We start from the raw sequence: 24,406 nt of genomic DNA on the forward strand, positions 1-24,406 counted from the left end.
GTGCTCTTTCTCTGGTGGCAGCCAAAAGCAGAAAAGGAAAGAGTCAGGGAGGGACTGACTATGTCCCATCTTTTAAGAGCAAGTCAGTTATACTGCTCCCATAATTCAATAATGTCCCCAAAGCCCCATGTACAAGCACATGAGGTTTTGGGGAAATGTCTATCTGTCTGTTTATCTATCTATAGAAAGAGAGAAACATGGAGAGAAACAGAGATACAGAGATAAAGATTTGGGGGTAAGTAATTATTTGGAAAGAGATCTCAGAAAGCAGTAGATGAATAGGGGAAGTGAAAGAGAAAAATGAGAGAAGAAGAATAGCCAGTGGTTATGGTTTGTGTCTGAATGTCTCCTTAAATCCTCAAGCAGCCAAATCTAGAGTTTGTGATTGATTTATTGTCTAGTGCTGGGATTGGTGGTATCAGTGCTACCCAAGGTGGGTAGCCTACAAAAAATATAAGGGAGGAAAAGAGGCCTACTCCTCTCCTTGGTTGCTGCTTTTGCTATCCACCACCGCCTTGACCTATCCTCTGCTCTGTGCCATCCTGCCTTGGAGCCAGCTGATTATGGACTGAAACCTCCACTAAACGTCAGCTAAATAAATCTTTCCACCTTTAACTTTTGAGTGTTGAGTATTTTCTCTCAGCAATGAGACAAGTAAATAAGACACCAATAAAGATACTACCATAGATAACCAGAGTTTAATTCTGGTAGATCTGGTTGCCAGCATAGGCTATGACTTTAGATTTATTCCAAGAGAGAAAAAAGAATGACTTCTACCAATCGTTGATTAAGAGCTACTCCTAAGGAATAATAATGCTCCTATACCTGTGGTCTGCTCTTTGCATAGTCAGAGTATGCTCCAGAGTCCAGGGAAAGTACTTTGGTAAAGAGTTAAAGGGGCCTATAGTTGGGAGATGCAGTTGGCACACACTGATGGACAGAGATGTGGTCAGGAGCCTGGAAGCCTCTGATCTAACCCACAATTTAGAAGTAAGAGTCACTCTTGAAATCAAATTTTGGAATTTTTATATAACTTCAGGAATGAGCTAGGTGGATAAGCAATCCTTAATAACTCAAGTAAATTTTTTGAAAAATATGTCTTCCAAATTCATCATTTATTTTGGAATGTATATTGTAGATATAATCTTTTATTTGTAGCTATTGTGATTGCTGGTATTTTCTTGTTATTCTTACTATTAAATTCCTCAGAATTCCTGGGAGGGGGCCCTTGTTTGCATCTTACCATGCATTGGTTTTGGGTATTCCTTTTAGCTATTTTTATAAAAACATTTTACTATGGAAAATTTCAGATATACATGGCTTAGGATTCCTGGTACCCATAATTCAGTTTAAATATTTCTCAACTCACGATCAATCTGATTTTATTTATATTAGCTACTATTGGATCATTGAAAAGCAAATCGTAAACAGTATGATTTAGTCATAAGTAATTTGGTGTATATCTATCTATATCTGTAAAACAGCTTTCAATAACTGTGTCATAATACCTTAAATATGACTTGAAGGAGTGAAACTTTATTACGGCTCACAGGCTCAGAGGCTTCCATCAGGTTGCCTGACTCCATTGCTTTTAAGCCTATGGCTAGGTGAAACCGTAGTAGTGCAAAAGCATGTTGGAAGGCGGTTACTCAACTCCTGGCAGCCAAGGAGCAGAGAGAAGAAAAAGAGGAGGGACAAGACAAGACAGACTCCAAGAACACTGTCCTAAGAACCCACCTCTTCCAGCTCCTCTCCTGTGATTCCACAACCTGCCCGTGAGGCCATCAGATTACAAATCTAAACAGTGCTGAATTCTGAACAGTGATGTCTTGGAAACAGCTTTCAGAACATGAGTTTTAGGGGACACTCCAAATCCAAACCATGGAAATCTCTAAAATATTGCATCTTTAAAATAAACAAAATGTCATCAATATATAAAAATTTAATAATCACTTGTATTACCAAAACACTATTCACATTTTTAAATCTCATGAATTCTGTATAAGCAGTAGTATTTTATATATTTCTCAAACATCTCTAAGAGTTCTGCATACATCTCTTATTTTCCTTGAAATATGTTTGATTAAAAAATAAAAGTTAGGTTATTTGCCTTATGGAATTTCCTACATATGATAATTTATACATTCAATTACTGTATTGTCAGCATGTTTATCTCTATTCTGTACTTTATGAATTGGAAAATTGGTAGTAATATTGACAGAGTTGATGGTATAGGTTTGATTTTTCTTTTTGAACACAAGTACTTCATAGATAGTAGTGTTCTTTCAGTAAGAGGCATATAAGGTTTATGTCTCCATTTTGATGTTGAAAATTAGTTTTAGAATTACTAATTCATTAGAAGTTCAAAATGGCTTTACTCTAATTCTCCTGTTGTTCTTTATTAGCTATAATACTTCCAGAAAGAAAACATTACTAGTATTAAATTACCCAGTAGTATAGTCTGCATAAGGATTTGTACTTTTTTACCTTTGATTTTGAAGACCCAGAAATTTTAAAAGGTGTTTCAGCAGTATCCATCTCTATGCTCAGGTTTTTAGAAGGCTTTACTAAGTGAAATTAATTACAATAACTCTATTCCTACCAGGTAAATATATATATTAATTTTTGAGAGAAAAGAGCAGAATTTCAGAACAAGATACCAGGAGAGTAACAATGCTCAATACATTGCACATCGCCATCCTTAAATTAGTTACTCAGAGTCCAAGATATAGGCATTTAATTGCCCAAACATTAGCACCAATCCTTCTCCTCAATGATCCAAGAGAAGTTAGCAGTACAACTATCTTAATTGTCTTAAGTGTGTGTGTGTGTGTTTGTATATAATTTTTTTGCTTTTCCTTTCCTTCTTTCTCCTCACCCCAGTTTCTCCTTCTTTTTGAACAAGTTCTTCCCATTTCACAATATCTATTGTGCATTTGTATCTTATTTATTATTTCAACTTCTCACACTAGGGAAACAATACAATGTTTACACATGTGTGATTTATTTCACTTATAAGTAAGGCCTTGAGTTGCATCCATTTACCTACAGTCTCCAGTTTATCCTTCTTTATGGCTGAGTATACTCCACTATATTAAAAAAAAAAACCACATCTTTTTTTATCTGTTCCTCAATTGATGGGCATTTGGGTTGTTTCCAGTATTTAGTGATTATAAGTTGTGCTGCTATAAACGTGAGTGCACATATGTCGCTGTGGTATGATGTTTTTAATTCTACTGGGAAGATCTTCAGAAAGGCAATAGCTGGGTCAAATGGGACCACTAGTCCTAGTTTTCTGAGGAATCTCCACACTGATTTCCACAATGTTTGTGCCAGTCTACGCTCCTCCAACAGTGGCAAAGGGTTCCTTTTTCCTTACAGTTCTTCCTGCATTTATTATTGGTTGATTTCTTGATAGTAGCCATTCTTATCAAGGTGAGATGGAATGTCAGTGTTGTTTTAATTTCCATCTCTTGATTGACCAGTGATGTTAAACATTCTTTCATATATATATTTGCTGTCTGTATTTATTCACCTGAGAACTGTGTATTCATCTCAAATGCCCATTTTTGGATTGGGTCTTTAAATTTGGGAAGTCACATTTTTTTTATGTCCTTGTATGGTCTCAATAGCAATCCTTTGAGGAACATCTGGAAAGCATTATGTTTTAAACCACTTAAATAATTGTATATTTATTAAAAGTAATTTAAATTTTTAAATAATCGGTCACTTAAAATTTCACTCAGAAATAAGGCTACTTTGTTGAACAGGCAAGGCTAAAGGAAGTGACACTTATGACATTGGGGATTATGATGACAATTGCAGTCTTAGAGAGCCTTCAGCCTCTGATTTATTTCTGTGGATTTTTTTGTTGGATTAGTTCAAAAATAAAGTCCTGTTTCAAGCAGATAAGTAGTTATAAATAGAAGCAATTTTTTTAAAGAACTCACCTTGAAATTTTAGGACTCTGAAATTAAACCAGTCCTGATTCTTAAAAGAGAAATAGAAATTTTTTATTTTACTTGTATCTAAAAACAGCTCTCATCAACAAAATATAGCAATCAGATTAGAAGCTCCAACAATGTGGGATGAGGGATAAACGTCTCTAGTATGTCTTAACACTTCGAGCAGTGATGGTGACATTGATGATTGTGCTTGAGGAGCAGCACTGAGCAGAGGGCTTTCCCTCTGCAGTTTCACAGGACTGGATGTGAGTGAGCTTGCACTGTAAAGAAAGAGGTGCCCAGTGTTCAAATATGTGTGCACACGCACACTCTAGTTGAAGCTGTATTCTTAAGTCCAAGCAGAAGCAAAGGAAGCGAATAAGGTTAAAGTTAGTGTAGCTCAGTGTTATATTTGATGAAAGATTAGATTAAAAAAGAATCTGAAAGTTGGGAATTATGAAAACACTCCTGAAAATCTCTTAATTTGCCCGTAAAATGGTGATTGGTGGTCTTGGATACAAATCCCTCTATGATATACACTTAATGCCACTGAAGTGTGAACATGGCTGAATCAGAATAAGAGAAACAATATACTTAGGTGTGTGGACTCTTGCATTTGGAATAATTTTATCAAACCCTTGCAGACTAAAGTGGGTGAACAATTCTAAGATGCTGCCTGCTTTCAGCATTTAACTTCTGTGGAAAAACTTTATGGATTGTTGTGTGAGCTAAGTGAACTAAACAACGTGAGTACCTGCAGCAGAAGATCAGGAATAGAAAGTGCTCAACATTTACCTATTTGAAAATAACTTAAATGCATACACATGATTTTATGTAAGAAAATCTGATCATTTGCCCTGTATAAGGTGGCTCTTTGCTTATTGACTCCACAGATTACCCAGGCCCCTAGACACTGATTAAGCAAAAATTCACTAAACTACCACCAGAATGAGCCACATACTGTCACACCTGCAGCTCTCCTGAGGCTCTTCAATGTCATACAGCACACAGCCACATGTCTTCTGAATTAAAGGTAGGCATTCTAATTCCAACCTTGTGAGTACCCGTTAGTTTCAAAATGTGAAACAATTTGTCTGTTTATTTTCTCATTGTCGGTAAAGGTTTTTTGCCTGACTAGTTTGTTCTGTTTTTAAGTATTCATTTTGCTTTTCTTGCTAATGATTTTTTCCTTATCCTTCACGTAGCTTCTGCTTAAGGATCCTACTGACATCCTTACTGAGCATTATCTCCAACTCTGCGGAACTGAGATATATCTGATTAAACCACAATTTGAGTTGGGATTTATGAGATTTTCTTGCTACTTCTTGTATTATTTCAGAGACCGTTCTAATGAAATTTTGAATGATTCAAGCTGGAAAATTTTTTCAAGATTATTACATCTTCCATATTTATCCTTCCTTTCTCTTTGAAGTTGGAAGTCAGACACTGGGATGCTTGTATTTTCTTGTTCCCAAACTTTTTTTTTTTTTTTTTTTTTTTTTCAAAATGGAAGTAGAATTCTCTTGAGGACAACCATCCTTCCATGTTTTATAAAATAACATTTTATTAATGAGATCATTTTGACTGTCTAATGAGGTGAAGAAAAAAATGGAGAAGGGAATGAAGTATTTGAGGCCAGAGAGTGAGTTTATTTTCCTAAAACTTACGAATACGACAAAGATTTGTGGATCCCACAGTCATTAGGATTCGAAATCTCTCTAAGTAGCAACTTCTAGGAACTTTGGACTCTAAACATCATGGTTTCAATGTTAGCAAAGACTCAGAATATCCAGTGGGAGAAGAACAGATATCCATTAGACTGGAAAATACCACATATAGAGTAGTAATCAATGTGTCACCAGAAATCACTATGGATCCATAATTTCAGGAGCATCCCAGATACTTGTGCAGAGCCCTAAGACTTTAGACAGCTCTGATGAGGAAACGCATCACAGAAATGTCTTGGATTTAATTCCTCTCTATTCCTTCCAAACAGAGGCCAGGGGATAGGTTGTAAAAAAAATAAATAAATGTGACACACATGTATATTGAGCATGAATGCCAAGATGCACACTCTCTGTAATTCCACCCCCCTCCTCAAGTAATAGTAAACAGAGAGTTTTTAAATGAATTCCTTTTCCCAGAGCACTTTCCTTTCACATAGTATGTTTGTAAAGTATATGCTATTGGATCAATTTTTTGTAATTTCTGAATTTATTTCATTGAACATGTTTCTTAGTGATCATACTTATTCAACTATAGGATATAAATAAAACTAAACTCATCCAAAACAGGTTTTCCACTCCTTGGTTGTATACCCTCAGGAAATTAGTAAATAAGGCTTAGAATGCATAGGGTATTAGATTATATTTAAATGATTAATTATTATTGAACACTAAAGTATAAGTCAGAATAAAATTTAATTTCATCATTTAAATATATTTAATGTTAAAGAATGTTGCTTAGATTTGATGCTATCACATTTAGAACTGGGCATATAATTTTTTACAGTATTCTTAATAGCAGTACAGTGGGATATGTAGTTTATCATCAACAGTTTTGATGATTTACACATAATCTGAACATATATTGCATCAGTCTGTTTCTATTAGTTGAAATAATGCAGGTAAATTTTGCTTCATAGTGTTTTGTGAATTTTAATGTAGTGCTTTTGCTAAGTTCACAAGGCCTAATGTCAATACATATTAATAGACATTATGGACATGTAATGGTCTTTTCTTTGCATGGCTAATACACTTTGGGAGGAATCACAGGACCACTCTTTTAGAGTAGTACTACTGTTACATCATTGTGGACTAGGTGGGGCTGACCATTGTAGATATCTGTCTCAAATTACTCACCATCATTCAAGTTTAGGCTGTGACCCAAACAAGCATAATTGATCCTTCCTGGGATTATTTCCAGAGATACAATGAAAGATTCTGCCATTCCTTCATGACTATGACTGTGAGGACCTCCAATCCTGAGCCTAGGCTACAGGAAACTCCATTTAGTCAGACGGAGGACCTGACAGTAAATAAAAGGAAGCCACCACGCTGTTTTTTATCTATCTGAATCTAACAATATTTGGAAACACACTGTTAGGTTTTATAGTTATATGAAAACAATTTGAAACTAATAAGATTTTCCCTAAAACGTAGTGAAGTGTGCTTTGTAGTCCAATTGCATAGAATCAAACCAAGGCACTTTCATTTGCTAACTGTGACCTTGGACTAAGTACTTTAACCCTTTGCTTTTCAGCATCTTCCTCCGTAAGGACAAAATAAAAACATCAAGCTGCTATACTGGATTGTGTTAATTTAAATTGCGTGTGTGTGTGCATGTGTTTGTATGTGTGAGAGAGAACAATGCACACTGTCTGCTCCATAAATACCAGCATATATAAACTGCTATCCCAGTGAATAATATGCATGAGAAAAAAAATCCTTGGTTGCTGGGAATATAGTTCAGCAGCACAGTGCCTGCCTGGAAAGCATGAGATCAGGTCCTGAGTTCAATCCCTGGTTAAAAAAGAAAGAAAGAAAGAGAGAGAGAGAGAGAGAGAGAGAGAGAGAGAGAGAGAGAAAGAAAGGAAGGAAGAAAGAAAAAGAAAGAAAGAAAGAAAGAAAGAAAGAAAGAAAGAAAGAAAGAAAGAAAGAAAGAGAAAAAGAAAAACAACTTTGCTGCTCGGTGTGGTGGTGCACCAATGTTTAAAAAAAAAAAAAAAAAAAACCTGGTTAAGAATAGTGCATCTAAAGCAATCAACCAGTAGTATCAAAATTTATAGAACACTTAACAACAAAAAAATAGAGAAAATATAGGATATGGAAGTGAAATGGAGCTCAAGGAAAAATGACGAAATTCTTAGTAAAAAAAAAAAAAAAGGAATATTTTTAAAAATCCAAGATGTAAATTCTTACATTTGATGACACAAGCTAGTACAAAATGCATGAATCACTCAGTGGCCCAGACTTCTATTTATTTTAATTTTAAAATGGAATATTTGATTCTGGCAGTAAAATAAAAACTCTATGGGGAACACCAAACCAACAGATATTCTAAACTGGCAGATTTCTTATTAGCTATTTCAGTACTATGGTCATAAATTCACCTTAATTTTGTTTTCTAAGAGCAGCGTTAACACAATTATGTAATATTGTGATATTGTTTCCAATTTTCTGAAAATTTTGTACACGTAGAGCAGACATTTCTATAAATATTCTGTAACAGGTATTTAGTGGAATGTGGTTGTACTCTAGGGCTTTTAAGGTAAGTAAATTGATAATGTCTTCACACCAAATTCTTATATCAAAATTTAAAAATTAATTATATGGTAACAGCTATATTAAAATGATAATTTGTATTAAAATTGTTGTTTCCTTTTAAATGTAAGTGGTCAATTTCCAGGCATAAGTAAAGATGTAAGACTGTAAACTGGATAAAAAAATAATATGATAGAAAAAACAGAACAAACCCTCAAAACTTTCTGATTAGAACAGTATTTTTATGACCAACTACTTGTAAATGAATTCACCTGTTCTGTAAATCCTGGCCTCATTAAAACTCAAGGTAATTTTTATTACTTTTTCTTTAAAATAAATCATAGTAAATATGCTTTGGATTGGAAAGAGGAAAATATCATAAAAGACGGAAGGTTCCACAATTGTATAACACGTGATATGAACGAAATGAGTGAGTTTGAATAGTAATATCTCACTATGTAGTAGCAGCATAACTAAATAATTTAAAGAAATATTTGAGTAGTATAATCCATGTATTTCTCTGCTGTTGGGGTAATATATTTCTAAAATGCAAGGGTTATATTATATATAATTATGTGCACACAGCCATTATCACCAAGATCTTTTAAACCACTAGATAATTATTGTGATATTAAATTCACACACACACACACACACACACACACACACACACACACACGTCCAAAAAAATGCAAAGATTCTTTTTTTCTGTTTTTCTTTCAAATTCTCCTTGAGAAGAAATAGGCACATGTATTGAAGAGGAGTTTTAACAATGGCTCATTCTCCTTTGTTGTAAACGGCATCTTTCAGTTTAAAAAATCTCTAGTCTCTCTATTTAAAATTAAACTGCCTGTGAGACTCTTTTCCTTGTTAAACAAGTGTCAGGGTAAAGAGGAGATTTGTATTTCTTAAAGCATGGGGTAAAGATGTCTCTCATCTTGCCTGTTCCTTTCATCAGTGTTTGTCATAGGGAACCAAAAAGAGGACCAGAGTCCTTTTTACTCATCTTCCTATCAGTGCCTTATGCACCTCATGGTGGAGAGAGTTCGGCTTTTCAGGCTGCAAACTGTGTACAATGTAAAAGCAATTCCATTTTTCTCTTCCATCTAGCATCCGTCCTCCTGGTACTGGCCTAAAGAAAGGAAGTCAGGATGCAGGTATTTCACCTCTGCTCCCAGAATCTCTGTTGCATTCTCCTTCCTTTGTCCAAGATCAGTAAGAAAAGTTTCTCTTGCTCCTTTGACTAGGACAACAATTGCCCTAATGTTAGTATAATTTGGTTCTAGTCCCATCTTAGAGTAAAATCCTGTGGTCTGATTAGCAAGTTCTGGCCTCAAATAAGATGAGTAAATTTCTCTTTTCTAAGAGTGCTCCCATTCTGAACATAAAATATTAAATATCCACTCCTTTTTCCTTTTGGCATATTCATTGTAAAAATCAAAACTTTTGATTGTGGGAGAGTGGAGGAAGAGTGTGGGAGAGTGTGGAAAAGTGGAGGGTGAAGAATCACATATAACTAACTTTAAAGAGATAAAAAAAAAAATACCCATGTGTCATAGGCAGGGGTTGCAAGAGTAACAATCCCATACAGGACACGGAATTACCCAGAGTTAACACAAGAAGGTGCAGGAAATCTGTCCACAATGCTAAAGACCTAGAAAATCCAGCCAAGGGCCTGGAATCCCACAGCAGTGTCCTGCGTAAGTCCAGCTGAAGACTTAGAGCCTATGACAGTACCTCCCAAGAGTTCAGCTGGAGGCCTACAGCCCACAACAATGACTCATGCAAGTCTGTTTTACGAGCTGTGCTGGGAAGGCCTCAAGGTCAGCGGTGGAAGCTAGAAAGTCTATGCTTGCGGGTTGAAGGAACTATGCCAGTAGGTTAACGATTCTACACTTGAGCCAAGAAGAGACACTCAAAATAAGGACCAGGGCTCCCCTGAAAAGTACCACAGCCATCCTCAGTGAAGTCCTGAGCTCCTCTGAAGATGAGATCCACCAAGTACATATCAGGAAATCAGCATGACAAACTTTTGGAGTTTGAATAGCCAACATCTTCCTCTCCGGAGTTAGGAAGCAATGCTAAAAGAAAGGACCAGAGCTCCCCCAAAGTGAACCACAGACATCTTCAGCTACAAGATCCCAAGCTCCTCCAATGATAATGGCCAAATTCACATTAGGGAAACCAGCATGCCAAGCTCCTGCAGGGGAACCAACAGCTCCAAACAACACTTAGGAAAACCCACAATGCTCTCCACATCTCTTTTTCATACTGGCAACTTTTCTCAGGTGGACCAATTACATTCAGCACCCTGTTGATTCAGTTCAGCTGATGTGACCACCAGTTTTTAATCCATAACACCCAAATGTTATAAAAATGTATTAAATTTCAATTAGAATAAGTCAATCCAGCATTTATAAAGAAGTAATGAAAAGTAACATATACATTGTTATGGTTAGGAATAACACGATTTAAATGTGTTGAGACAAAAGCACAGATAAGAAAATTATGTAGATTCTAACACAAAATTAACCATCTAAAATAAATAATGAGAATGAATATATTTAGTGAAAATATGAAGATGTCATAAAAATCTGAAGATTTTGGAAATGGAACTATTTGTACTCTAGAAAATGTAGGAAAAAATCTGAATCATAAACCACTTTCTAAAATATTAACTAGCACATGTAACAAATAGGTTAACACAGTAGCAGTGAATTAAATGTTTTATAATTTTACTCAATAAAGAAGTCCAAGAAGATATTCAAATATGGTGTGTGTTGCCTAGAAAATCAGAAGTCCTGCACACTTTAGGACTATTTCATTGTAAGTGGTAAAAGATGATGCAATTCATCCTGCTCCTTAGAGGTTCTCTCTGTGTACTATCACTGCTTTCTCTTTAATGCAGTGGAAATTCTTCACGTGAAGCTATCCTTTAGAAACACAGTAATCAGTTGGAACTGTGACAGAATTTGAAGATTAATCTATTGCACAGAAGTAAACAGTGTAGCTGTTTTCCGGAGATGGATGCCATGACTGAGACAAGATGCTTCTTAATTTGAGGGACATGGACAGCATCTTCCCTCACTTGTATGAAAGATAGCTGTACTGTCCTAGGTGGAAACAGTTTTAAATTTTTGCCTGAAGCTTTACATAACTGCTGTATATTCAAAGGTGGGTTTCTTGGTTGTCTTAGTCTATTTTGTGTTGCTCCCACAAAACATCTGATGATGGGTCTATAATGAAAAGAGGTTTGTTTCACTCACAGGTATGCAGGTTCATGAGTTCGGCATCAGAATCCTAGTGAGGATGTTTGCATCACACTGCAGCAGAAATATGGAAAGAGAACTGGCCATGTGCCAGTCGGGCCAAGTGCAAGGGTGGCCTTGCTTTGACACTACTCCCACAAGGACTAACCCATTCCCTAAGGCCAGCAGAATCCCTCCTGACAGGTGGCTGCTGTAACTTCCACTACATCTTAGCTTTTAAAGACTCCACCACCACTTCGGTACCACCATACTGGAGACCAAGCTCCCAGCACATGAACCTTCATGAACCACACTCAGACCATGTTCAATTCACAGCAGTTTTGTGCTGTTCTTTCTCACCTTCAAGTCCATTCTCCCATATATTCATTTTGAGACCCTGGGGCCCAAACTACTAATCTAATCATATTACTGCTTCGAGCTAGCACCTTGCTGGTTCAGCTATTGTGCTCTAGAGAGAGACTCAAGACTATAAGAGGGAAAAGGAACTCATTACATCCTGTTTGCCTTGTGTTTGCTTCCTGTTTGCTTCCTACTCCCATGACCATTCTCTTACCAACACTTTAAATAATATTTCCAGCAGGGGAAATCCAGCTGTGTTTGAATCTGTCCCCCGCCCCAGCTCCCTCATGCACATTTAGAATCCACCTCATCTCATATCCTTTACAAGCTCTGCACTGGCCAGAGACATGAGATTGTGTTCCATGAGGCTTCATTTTAAGCTTCTATTGTAAAATTCCCTTTGTCTTCCCTAATGCAGAAAGGACAGTTGGTGCCTGCACTTGATAGTCTTCGCATGCTTTAGCGTTTTGTTTTGTTTTCAGCTAACTAGTTAAAATTACAAGTGCTAAATTGTCTTTTAAAAATGACAGTACATTTTTGTGAATATTATATATATGCTCAAAAGTTAAATGTTGGCTGTATTTTGGGGTTGTAATGCTATGCATAATAATAACATGTACCAGAGAGTTTCTATTAAATGTTTAAATTAATTTAACTTAAAATTAGAAAGCACACAATCATTGGTGGTGAGGTACTTTTATAAACCTCACTTACTAGGGAGGAAAAAGGGAACAGAAAAAAATAACTATGTTACCCAAGATTGTGAAGCATTGAGGCTGGGTTCCAAATTTAAAATCTGTCACACAATCTTAGGTTCTCCTAGCGGTAAATATTTATTGGTTCCAGATTATAACAATCAGGATTCAGTGCAGGAATTGGAAGCTGACCTATGTATTTCAAGCACCAAAGGATTTCCTGGGGGTGACAAGAATTTTACAAAAGCATTGAAAGAGCTGGGGAAAACAGATGTTACTGAACTTTCGATTTAAAAATCTTGGCTCTGACACTGAAAGCAGAATTCAGGAAATTGTTGCTCTCATCCATAATCCTGGAAACTGTGACTGTCTCCACATCACTGTTGGCAACACAGTTTTCTACTTTACAATGAAGTGACAGTTCTCTTCATGTATCTCTTTTCCAGCTTTCATTGCCTCTAGACCTATAATTAATACAAAGTCTCTACGTGTGCTAGGTGTGGTAGGCTGAATAATGCTACCTCTCCATGTGTCCACTGCCTCGCTCCATCGGCACATGAGTATGCGATTTTACCAGGAGAATGAGCTTGCCAAAGTCATTAAATTAAGGATCTTGAGATTGGTGGATTATCGTGGATTATTTAGGTGAACTCAATATTCACAAATGTTATCGTGAGAAAGAAGCAGGAAGATAAGACTCAGAAAAGGGGACTGGAAGACTCTGCTGTGCTGGTTTTCAACAGAGCCATGAAACCAGGAGCGCAGAAGACCTCTCAAAGTTAGAAAGGGCCAGGAAGCACAGGGGTAGAGAATCTCCCTTAAAACCTGCAGAAATGATACAGTCTCGAATTTTAGGAAGACTGACTTTCAAATCTCGAAAAGAATATGCTCAAAGTGTTTAACCACTAAAACTATGGTGAGTTGTTAGAGCAACAATCAGAAAGTAAGTATAGAGTCCAATGAGGTGACAATTTCAGTCACAAAATTTACAAGATTTTGCTCAATTTTATAGAGAAATCATTTAGGGAATGTGTACAGAATGGCCCAGCTAATGCCATACCCCTTGGTTCTTTGCTTTATATTTCAATTTTTATTTTTTTATTGGCACATATTGCAGCACGTAGGGATGCTATTCCTCTTGGGGAATTGGTGCATGTACATAAAAATATCTTAATTCTTTTTTCATCCCTTTCTGCTTCCCTCTCTCCTCCCCTCCCTACAGCTTTCATTTCCTATTCCTTTTGCAAACTATCTACTTCTAATCATCTATCTTTTATTTTCATAGTTGTGTTATCCAGGGTTCTAATAGAGAAACACATGTAACACAAGATATGCAAATGTGTAAGAAATTACAAGATTGGCTTACGATGGTCAGCCACAGAGTTGGATGAAGTGCGGAGAGGGTGTCTGTGCTCTGGAGGCTGACGGATTCCATCCAAGGTCTGGAGCTCATGGCAGTGTCATAGAGGAGAAACTGTGTGCTATTTAAATGTCTGTGTTTGATTTATTTCACTTAACATTGTGATTTCAGAATGCATCTGTTTTCCTACAGATAAATCAAGTTTATCCTTCCTGTGGCAGATTAGCACTCCATTATGATTTAGCACTTTTGATACCAGCCTAACATACCTATTTTAGAATGAGTTGTTATTGAGTCTTTAAACAAGCTAACCCAGCCCATCAGAATACAGAGAAAAAATGGTCCCTACAAACAGTGGAGTTTCTTCAGATTTGTGGAGTCATTTAACATCAGCCCAACTAACATCACTATTCTCATGTTGCTTCTCAGTAACCTCCCATATTTTCACATAAATGTTGTAGAGACTCTGGGTAATTCTGTGACTGCTAGATAGGACTCAGGGTGGTTTTTGATCCTATTTGGGCACATTCTCTACTGTCACCGATCTGATGTCTCTATTCTTTCCCAAGCATGCTGTGATTTCTCAACCTGATACACTGTTAATTAGTTGTATCCAGTTATGTCTTGCCCACTGTGTGGATTCCATCCTTCACTTAATAAAAGTTCATTTATCTTTTAAAAGAAAGTTCACATTTAATTCTTTTTCTTTCTTTCTTTCTTTCTTTCTTTCTTTCTTTCTTTCTTTCTTTCTTTCTTTTTTTCTTTCTTTCTCTCTTTCTCTCTTTCCTTCCCTCCTCCTCCTCCTTCTCCTCCTCCTTCTTCTTTGTTATTTCTTCTGTGACACAGGATCTCTGTACTGGTTATGTCTAGTGAAGCAACTTAATTACAGATAGGCAGCCATGGACAACAGAAGCCTGGGATTCGAGATGAGTGTGTCCCATCCCCGCTCCCCAACTCTCCCCACCAAGACTCAGAACAGCTTCCTGGAATGGGTAAAGTGTTGTCTATGCATGTCTTGTGTCACACCACAGGCCAGGGATTTTGAAAACACACCAGAAAGTTTGGGGATTTTATATCTGATAAGCCACTGTGATTGTTAAACTACTCTAGGGCATCCTGTCCTGGGAGGGATGAGGACCACTCCCTGGATGTCCAGAGGGTTCTCGCTAGCTCAGATTGCTGCATGTTCTGTCGTTATCCCCCAGAACCCAAGTAAGAGGTGAGGAAGGCTGAGTTTGCCCAGGTAGCCAAGCATCTGTCTTCCTGCAGCCTCAGGGTTCTCTTTAGAACCATTTATGTGTACGTATTGTCCATTATGCATCAAGTCCATTAAATTATTTTAGTGTTTGATTTTATAGGGAATTACTACTATCCCTTTTTCAATAAACTTAATTATTGAATTATGTCTAACAGTCCTTTAAAAAGAGTGAAAAGTCAATAATTTATGGCTCGATGAATAAAAGTGGCATCATAGAGGTTAGTAATTTTTTCAATTCCTACATGAGAGAAGTATTTATAGATTTTTACATTTCTGTGGTGGGATTGGCTAAGGTTGTAAGCTTTCAGTTTAACAAGGCATTTTGACTTTCTTAAAAGATTATATTAACATAATGCTTTAAATTTCCTGCAGAAACATCTATGAGAAGCATTAATGAACAATTAAAATTTTGGTGAAAGTATGCAATGTGGAGGAAATTAAACTCACTAACAAATAATTTGGCAAATATTCACTAGCTATGTTTGACCTCATTAGCCGTACTGGTCAGTTTCTTTTTCCTTTGGTACAACATTTGCATTCTTCCTTTCTTCCCCCATTTTGTTTTGCAGAACTGTTTCCTTTTTTTGCATACAAATGAGGGAACTGATATGCTTTTCCTCTCCTAAATAAGCTTATCAAAGTATCTTACTCAGAGAAGGTGTTCTTCCCGCACTTTAAAAATTGTTAAAATAGATGCAAGCAGTATGGGTGGTTTTATCTAAGTTTATATGCTTACAGAGTTATAACTGTATATTGACTGATGTTTCCTGGTTATGTAATCTTATTTACATTCTATAGTCACACCTTAGTTACTTTTGGAGACATTATTGTTCTTTCTTTATTATTTCTTAATTCTAATAATCACAAAAATCTTTTTTTTTTTAAAGTCAATTCTTCCTCTATCCTCAATGCTCTTCCTTTTGTTAAAGGAATTTTGTGAAATTAATCTATTTCCATTTTTTGCACTTTTAATTACTGTGTTTTTAAAATGAAAACCAAGCAAAATAAAGCAGAAGAAAGCCAATCAAAACAAGACAGTGTAAGTAACACAGAATTTCAAAAGAGGACAATAGGTGATCAACACTGATTACTATGTGTTTTTTAAGGTAATGCTAAACATCTTTAAAATTTACATTAAAATATTGAGATACTGTTCAGTTCAGAATATTTATTTCTGTAACCCATGGAGTGAATCTTCCTTCATCTTCTAAAATTGATATTTCTTTCTTTCTTTCTTTTTTTTTTTTTTTTTTTTTGGTACCGGGGATTGAACTCACGACCATGTGCTTGCAAGGCAGATGCTTATGCCACTGAGCTAAATCCCCAGCCCCCAAACTGATATTTCTTCAAATTCATTAATTCGGTGTCCCAGTTCAACTCTGGTTCCCATTAACTTCTTCCCTTTCCTTCTTCAGCTGATGACAGTCATGGTGGGGGGAGAAATGCTGGTTAAACACACACAGCAGTTTATCACACTCTGCATTCCCCACAATTGTCTAGTACAGCTGCCACAGTAAAGGCAAAGATCAAAATGAGGACCGCCTAAACCATGTCAATGTAGAACACAAAATAAGTAAAAAGAAGTCAGATTGTGAAGAAGTTGCTTGTTTCCACACCAGAGAAAAGGAAAAGCAGCCCCTTGAATAATACACGCAGGAAGCCATAGGTTTCATCTCTTTTCCTAAATGACTCTTACAACAATTATGATTTTAAGATAAAATCTAAATTTTGCATTTTTATAGTAAGCAGATTCATATTTGAGAATTTATAAGATTCTCATATTTAATCTAGAAGACTGCTAGAAACTTTTGGTAAATTTGTGTATCTTGCACTTCTCAAGGAAAATGTAAATGCATCTCAGTTATAGGCTACTTTTTCCCTTTGTGTTTTATTTTTAAAAATTCATCATAGCAAAATATAATAACTTTCTCTTCTTCACAAAATACAGTTTAACTGACACACTCAATATTAAGTCTACTTCATAGATGCTCTGGGAAACAGGAAGGGCAAACACAGTAATTCCTTAAAGGTGGAGAGCAGATAAGAAAACACTGATCTTAAAAGCTGGAAGGTTTAAAAACTGGAAATCCAAATAGCGATATATATGACCTCTGGCAAAAACAATTTTTTGACCAAGACCTAAAAATAGCCACAGGATTAGAGAGCATTCAGCATGGCCTGGACAAAATGCAGATAATATAAGATAGCAGATAACTAAAGGTATTCTGGGCCACTGAGGGCAGCCCAAGCCCCTCCAAAGCATATATAAGTGGGTTTTTTTAAAACCCAGAAACAGTCATCTGATAGCTCTCCAGTACCCATTACCACACTTGTGCAATCACTGGCCACAAACTGTATTTAATGCCTGGAGAATGTATTATTACTGAAATTGATTATATTTATAAGGAAGTACAGGATGAAATATTAGAGTGTAAAGTAGGAAATTAACTGTTAGTAAAACAACTCCATAGTAGCTATTATCAGAAAACAAAAGGTAAAAAAAAATGAGAGAAATACTGTAACAAATATATTCTGTTGTTGTTGTTTTGTTTTGGGTTGTTTTGGTACTAAGGATCAAACTCCCACCTCACACTTCTTAGGCAGGTGCTTGTGCCACTGAGCTAAATCCTCAGCCCCCAAAATACATTTTTTAAGCAAATGTTTAACTTTCCATATCTCTCATTGCACTACTATCAGTGTTTCATTCGTCTGCATATTCCTCTATATATATAGAGGTGAAGTTTGTAGGATACCACAACACACTGAGGTCAAGGTACTTGAGTTACGTAAGCCTGTTCTTAGGATAGTACTCATTAGGCTGAAAAGGGAAGGCTAATTTGGGGTAATAAATATTAATTTACCACCCCCCATTAGTTACCAAGTTCTAAGATCTCACCTACATCCCCATCCCATTTGTCTCCTTTACTCTTAAATGTTGGTGAGCAATTTGAAAGCCAGTTTTATAGACATCATGGAGCCCCTATTTCATCTGCCAGTCTTGTTGCCTTGGCAACATGCACACTGCTTTTCTTTTTGACTTATATTGTATAGTCAGTGATATAAAATTTGCGTTTTGAAACTTTGAGCATTTTAGATTAACGTGGTGTTTGTGGGGTTTTTTTGTTTGTAAAGAAATTATATTGAATAAATCTAGTATTAAAATATGAAAAAAAATAAAATAAAATTTATCCTGAACTATGGTGGACCACATAATTAAAATATCACCATACATCATCCCCAAGTCTTAACTGCCTTTAATCCTCCCTAGGAACCACAGAGGCAAATGATTGCCTTATCTTGCTTGCTTCCTGGTAATGCTTCTCAGATCGATTACTTTCCCTTCTGTATTCTCTTCACTTGTATACAGAAAGAGACTTCATCACCATCTTCTTCACTTTGGGGATGCTAGAGCAAAATCTACCCAGACTTACTGTACCACTGAGATTTACCTATTTGGCTAATTAGGAAAAAGCATTTGAGTTAAATACAATATTGAACGTCATGGAAGACACTGGTCTTACATAGACACTTCTTATGCATGCACGGTACTTACATACATGTATGCCTGGGAGTTTGAGAGAGATGAGCTGTAACCAGAACTGATCCAACTTTTACTTCTCATCCGTGAGAGTCTTCAGTCTCAGGGCTCACTGAAGCCCTCTCAGCAGCCTAATCTTGTGGGTCATAGGACAAAGGGATGATTAAGACTCCTTTCTTCCAGGGTAGACTTTCTCTTCTTGTTCGTTTTGTCAGTGAACAGAACAATGGGGATACTTTAACCATGACTTTTGTGTTTATCTCAGCTTTACCAGGGTCTGCAAGAGAAGAGACCCTAAGAAGCTGTCAGAAGTTTTCTCCATGTAAGACTTGTAAGCTCAAGCTGGTCCTTTAACAATTCACCTTGTTTTTCTCTGATAGGATTCTTAGCCTGCACTGCAAACTCAAATTCTTGCCTAGACCATCCCAAATGAAGCCAGGTATATAGGAAGATAAACCAAGTCATTTCTTTGAGATACTAGTCCTTTGCATGTATCGTTAGTGTGGGGTACAGGGTCTCTATTAGATTTATTGAGGATAATTTGATATTTAATAATTTCTTCTACCCCCGTTTTGTGAACTCTTTCACTCTGGTGAATACCTCTGCTTTCTTGGTTGTTTGCCTCTTGAATAAACCAGGTCTTTATCCTCGAAGGGTCTTCATTCTTTTTTCTCTGTCTTATTTTTTCTCTTTTTGTGCTCCTGTCAGTTTGTTGTAATGCCTTCTATGAGCATCATGAGGCATTAAACAAGTTAATGGTTCTTGAATGAACCCTGTGAATTCCTAATGCTCTGCATTATCCCAATTATGTAGCAACAAGTCTTATCTGTCAGTGATAAGCCGGTCAATTTCCTTTCTGAAACAGTGAATCTTTTTTGCACGCTGATCTATTGGTATGATAAATATAAAATGACCAAGCTAAAATTATAGCTCTGGATTTAATGGAACCTGGCCTCTGTTATTTGATAAAAGTTAATTCTATTTACTGAAGAATCACAGGCTGTAATCCAGAGAACTTTAAAGTAGAAATGGGCAGGAAGCAAGGATCTCCAGTGATCACTGGTACGAAGCGATGTATACTATTACCTCAGACTGCTTCCTCTTCTTTTCTTTGCATTTTGTTTTTTCTTTGAGACAGGGTCTCCTTGTATAGTTCAAGTTGGCTGTGCCCGAACGTGCAGCTGATCCTTCTACCTGAGTCTCCTGAGTGCTAGGATTACAAGGGTGTACCACCATGCCTGGCTGCCATGTCTCCCTCTTGGCTGAGTGTACCAGTCACAATTCTGCACCCACAGAAGAATTTCATCTTACTGATGTTTGTAGTCCTATACTATGTTAGGTTACAGTGTAGCAGCGGCATAATTTTGAATTTTTCATTTATGCTTTGTTGAAAGCATTTATTTTTTATTTTAATGGAAATGCCGACCTGGACAGTGGGTATGATTCAACATATATCCTGCTGCTACTATACCCTAATTCCTTGCAGGTGTAATCTCCATGCTGGTTCCTTGTCAATGTCTTCAAGAGGCCATTCTAGTAGTCTACTAGGTTGGTCACTTATTTCTAATGATGTATATGTGGGGACCAACTGATATTTGTCAGTGTTACACATGTTTCATCCAAGGTGATTTTTGTGAGATTCCATGGTGATAAGTCTCAAATTCTGTGTCATGTGATAGTAACCTTGATCAGGGTGCTAAGGGGTAGGATGGAAAACACAACACTCATACGAATGTCCATTTCAGTAGATACATATAGTTATCCTCACTAGGCTACAAAAAGTCAAATGTACTCACCTGGCTACCAGTTAATCATTCAGTTGCTTAAAGAATGGTTCCATGTTGGGGGTTCAGCATAGTTGTTTCTATTGATGGGTTCACATTCAGCCCTGGTGCCTGATATGGGTGCCTTAGCAAAAGGGAACACTGAATAACCATGCTTGATACTCTGCTTACTTCATTTAAAGGCATTTTTAAAGCATTTTTCTGCTATGGACAAGACCTAGATGCTTTCCTATATGTGAAATAAATCATCCTATCCTATGTGTTCAGTAACTATGCAGTGTGTGTGAACCTTGTATGAGCATAAAGATTTGCACATTAGATTCCAATTCAGTAACTCTTTTTTTCCACCTTCAATTTTCAAGCATTGCTCTTTTCAGGTGGATACGAGCTGTTTTCTCTGCCCAGAGTCTATGCATATTCTTACCTCACACTGCTTCCTTCCCACACCTATGGCATTTGGGGTCCAGCTGCATCAGCCTGATCTCCCACCCAGAGAGCATTTTACTTACTGATGCTTTCAGGCCTACAGTGAGTTGGGTTATAGCATAGCGATGTCATTTTGAATTTTGCCAATGTAACAACTTGCATCCCTTACATTTAGATACCTATGACTCCCTGCAGAGTGATAAGCCTGAGCTATGGAACTGACATAGTGTGGCAGAGACAAGCAACTTAGGTAAGGAATCTGAGTCATCTTAATTTTATTATTGTGCCGGCTTCCTTTGGCCTGATCTGGACTATCATTTCCACACTCTACATTACCTCTATATCTTTTTTAAAATGGTTTTTCTGGTAATACAAAAATGAACATTGCCATTTCCATCATACAGCCAGCCAATGTGCTATAGTTCAATGACTGGCTTCTGGTAGGGCCAGTAACATGTTGGAAATTACAAGCGATGAATAGTTTTCTGCTACAAATGACATGTCATTCTGCAAACAATAGGAGAGTGATCTGTGCTGTGATTCTTCTCTTGGGGCTTGTTAAATCTGCACATGACATCCTTACCTATCATAGAAATCTCTAGTACGACAGAATCTATCTACCATGACATATGATCCAAATAGCAATGGATTTTGTAATGCAGGCTTAGTATACTGAAGAGTCTCACTCTTATAGTTTTGGGGTATCACTTGGCCTTCACTAGTCTATAATCCTGTCATCTCCAGGGGGACATTCCTACAGAGTATATCTTATGCTCCATCTTTCCTGAAGACAGTAGGTCCTTGTTTATTAGTGCATTTCAATAGCTAAACTAAGGGAAAGTTTCCTTGAGGACATTCAGGAGAATATGATCAATTTTTCTCCTGCTCCCACAATAAATCCATTCTTAAATGGCCAGCCTTTTCTCAATACTCATTCATGGAATTTCATATTCTCCAAGCATCATCTTGTCCAATTTTAAGGAGCTCTGTCAACAGCTTATTATATGTGGTTATGGATGTCAATGCCAGAACACTAAGCTTCAAACTGTAAAATAACTTTATTCATAGCATGCTCTTTGGTATGCTGACAATATGCTTAGCCAGGTTCAGAGGTGCTTTTTAATAATTCATTTCCTCCAAAGTAGATACAGTGCTTTTCTCACAGGACATCCTGAGTCTGAGTCTAGTAGTATAGAAATAGTGAGAATTGGGACGGATCCCATGGTCAGCCAGTTTCATTATAAGAAATATATACTTTATAGGAGGTCTTTAAGTGATTTACAATCCAAAAATGGATGTGAACAATGAGCAGAGACACTTCTTCTGACTTATAAAGTTCAAAGTAAATCTGGGAGTCTAAGTTTCAAAAACAGCCACCCACATAGCTTCACCCTGTGTCCCAGGAACTCATTCCTCTTTTATGATGGCCTTGTCATTAGCCTGGAGGATTCTCCAGGCTGTTCATTCACCAGTCTTTGTAAATCTGCCAGCCTCAAAATTGGGACTTGAGCCTGAACTTTAAAATAATCCTGTCCTTTGATATATGGAGATCAAGAACTCTTTAGAAGTTATTACAGAGACATACAGGCTTTCAGACATTCACCTGAGTTGATAAGAGTCACGGTTCCTTCATGTGCTCTTTGAGAGAGGAGCCAAAACCATACTCTAGAGTAAAGACAGCCTTATTAGCAAATAGTGCTGAGAAAACCAGGTATCTGTGAGCAGCAGGTTGAATCTGTAGGGAAGTAGGAAAGTAAGAAACGGAAGTAAAGACAGCTGATAAAGAGTATGTGTTATTGAGCAAGTTATTACTGTGGTTAAGTGGTGCTTAATTCTACTGACAGCCAGTGTAAAATACATGGTCTCAAGCCATGCCATCTAAGGGGTCGAAGAGCTAGGATATATATATATATATATATATATGTATTCCAGGACTCAAACTCAGGACCTTGAACTTGCTAAGCAGACACTATACTACAGAGCTATATACCTCGTCCTAGAATATTTATATATTAAAATCTCGGAGTATGTGGTTGAAAGCGCAATTGTCTGTCATTGTAGTATATACACATAGAACGGATTCAAAATTCTAGGAATAGTTTTAGGAAAAAATATATAAGCTAAAAGGTAAAAGGGTCAATGTACAGTGCAGTGGAAAGGTCTCAGTTTGGGACCCAACAGTGTGTACTATAACCTGTTTACATTGCAGTGTTATGAGATTTAAATAAGTTGATAAGTAAGATAATAGTTATAATAATAGCTGTCACAAAACAAATGATTAGCATACGGTTATTTTGACTATTATGTTCTAGCATTCATTGTGACAAGTATTGGAAGTATCCTTCGAGGGGAGTATACAAAGGACTTTGAAAGGATCATATGGAAGAAAAGTTAGATAACAATTATTGAAACTTTTTAGTACAGAAAATGATAGAGCCATATTTGTCCTCATTTGGGCATGAGACATAACCTTTACATTCCGTAATTTACATTCTCCTTGGAAGAATGTGAGTGTTTTAAGAGATGTTTAAACAAGTTACCAATGAAGATGAAGGAGACTAAGACTTTCAGGTAGGAAGATCAGTGCCAACTGACTGCCACAAGTCTAACAGTTTTGAACTGCACTTTTATTCTTTTTTTTAAAGCTAAACTTACTTGTACCTCTGCATTCTCTTTTTCATTGAATATCCCCCACCAAGACACATGTGATTTGATTTGTTCAAAACCTTTTCTGCCATGGTAAGCATGAAATAAATTTTTTTTGTCTTTTTATCGGTACCAGGGATCGAACTCACAACTGCCTGCTTGCAAGGCAGGCGCTTATGCCGCTGAGCTAAATCCCCAGCCCCTAAATGAAATTTTGACATATGCTTATAGCTGATATCTTTCAGAGAGAGTTTGATTTTGATTTTTAATACTGATGGTATTGGAACTCCAAAGAATCAATGTACTTATTTCCTTGTCTGACTTAGAATAACTGAGTCACAAATGCCTGGGAGGACATAATACCTAAGTGGACTTATTCATGTGCTCCTGAACTGAATTTACTTTTTTCTTCAAAATAAACTACCTACAGCTCTCTCACTCCTCTAACCCAATTTACTGAGACAAGCTAAGGTAATAAGATTACTGCATGACAGAGAGCGAATGAATGGGCAGATACCCAAAGGCAAGAAAAGCTGCTGTGGAACAAGGGGCAGCTGAGAATGCATGTCAACAGAGGAAGGAGAGAGAGACAGAGAGACAGAGAGAGATAGAGACAGAGAGACAGAAAGAGACAGAGAGATAGAGACAGAGACAGAGACAGAGAGAGCTCAGTAAGTTCCATAACTTCTTGGTTAGATCAATCCTCTTTCTTCTGTAAGAAGGGAAAGACCCACAAAGGCCCCCTCTAGTGAAAGATCCTGGAATATAATGAATGTGAGGAGTAATGCAAGGATAAACTTGTTTTCCTTTAAAGAAAAATCTTCAAACAGCAATTTTTTGTAAATGAATTGTTAATCAGAAAACAATGGGATAATGACTCACTGA

At 36.8% G+C, this 24,406-nt stretch overlaps 1 long non-coding RNA gene across 5 annotated transcripts in view; it reads left to right on the forward strand.

Annotated features, from left to right (window-relative positions):
- The window catches only part of LOC134471932 (uncharacterized), a 44,521-nt gene that overhangs the window by 12,033 nt on the left and 8,082 nt on the right, over positions 1-24,406 (forward strand). For 4 of the 5 annotated variants that reach the window (XR_010041688.1, XR_010041687.1, XR_010041686.1 and 1 more), the window contains 2 exons: positions 4,838-4,977; positions 21,051-21,125. This is a non-coding gene — a long non-coding RNA (uncharacterized LOC134471932). The remainder of the gene's footprint in view (positions 1-4,837; positions 4,978-21,050; positions 21,126-24,406) is intronic. The other variant, XR_010041685.1, reaches the window with a different exon arrangement.

Source organism: Cavia porcellus, unplaced genomic scaffold (assembly GCF_034190915.1).
Source record: "Cavia porcellus strain 051 isolate PalLab524CR breed Dunkin Hartley unplaced genomic scaffold, mCavPor4.1 scaffold_21, whole genome shotgun sequence".
NCBI classification, from domain to species: domain Eukaryota; kingdom Metazoa; phylum Chordata; class Mammalia; order Rodentia; family Caviidae; genus Cavia; species Cavia porcellus.